This window comes from Haplochromis burtoni, unplaced genomic scaffold, assembly GCF_018398535.1.
Source record: "Haplochromis burtoni strain Fernald_Lab_line unplaced genomic scaffold, NCSU_Asbu1 Contig_99, whole genome shotgun sequence".
Classification (NCBI taxonomy): Eukaryota; Metazoa; Chordata; class Actinopteri; order Cichliformes; family Cichlidae; genus Haplochromis; species Haplochromis burtoni.
The window spans coordinates 324,561-326,094 of record NW_024582460.1 but is presented as its reverse complement, the minus strand read 5'-3'; positions in this window follow the sequence as shown (position 1 = coordinate 326,094).

The window sequence follows — 1,534 nt, the reverse complement described above, 5'->3', positions numbered from 1 at the left end:
GTTTTTTGTTAAGTTGCCTAATAATTATGCACAGTAATAGTCACCTGCACACACAGATATCCCCCTAAAATAGCTAAAACTAAAAACAAACTAAAACTACTTCCAAAAACATTCAGCTTTGATATTAATGAGTTTTTTGGGTTCATTGAGAACATGGTTGTTGTTCAATAATAAAATTATTCCTCAAAAATACAACTTGCCTAATAATTCTGCACTCCCTGTAAGGATGACATTAATGAGAACAATCTTACTTGTGAATGGGACTGGTTGGATCCAGGAAGGGGTTTACTGAAGGCAGGTGGATTCCAGAGGCTAAGAGTGCCTGTGGTGAGTGTGTAGGTGGGTGAGTGTTCCAGGTGAGTCCTTCTCTTTCAGGTACCAACAGAATTGAAGCTGAAGGCAGTGCAGAAGTCCTCAGAGCAGCAAACAGAGGAGTGGAGTAGGAATCCAAATGAGGGAAGAAAACACTAAAACAGATGGAGCAACAATATTAATTCTCAGGGAATTCAAATTTTTGGTGCAGAGAACCTGATTGCTGCTGCTGAGGTGAAGACGATCTGGTGGAGATCTGCTGTCCATCCAACCTTAAAATACTGCATGGTTGATTGCATAACATAAATGTAAAAGAATGACTCAAGACTCAACCTACTCCTACCTCAAATACAACTCTATGACTCATCACTCTCCTCTGCACAAATTAACAACCACACTTTCATCTACACTCTCTCATACATAACGTCACACTAATCACCCTAAAATTACCAATCAATACTCATCTCGCTACACATCATCCCTCATTACTTCATAACATCTACTCACATCTCACACCACTCACATTATATACATACTCTCACACAAATCTACTCCACCTATACCATCACACACACGATACTCCTCCCCATACATAGAGCCATACACCTGCAGTAGGTGTAAAAATGTATTTCTTACTCCTCTGATATGGAACTATTCCTGCAATGAGTGTTTCTCATCATGCAGTCATGTTAAAAATGTTGTTGTAATTTTGTTATTATATATTTGTATATATATTCATACAATAGAAATATTCCTAACTGGTAAATTGCAACCAATTTGTGTGTTTTTATTATTTTTTATATATATATATATATATATATATATATATGTATATATATATATATTTTTTTTAAATTTCTTATTTTATGGATATATATATATAATAGAAATACCAAGGGCTCAGAGAAGAGCTCGAGAGGATGTGGAGGGTGAAGGTAACGGTGGTCCCCGTGGTAATCGGAGCACTAGGTGCGGTGACTCCCAAGCTAGGCGAGTGGCTCCAGCAGATCCCGGGAATAACATCGGAGATCTCTGTCCAGAAGAGCGCAGTCCTGGGAACAGCTAAGATACTGCGCAGGACCCTCAAGCTCCCAGGCCTCTGGTAGAGGACCCGAGCTTGAAGGATAAACCGCCCGCAGGGGCGTGCTGGGTGTTTATTATATATATATATATATATATACTACTGATAATGTGTAGTCTCATTCTTTGTTGAAGCACTTGT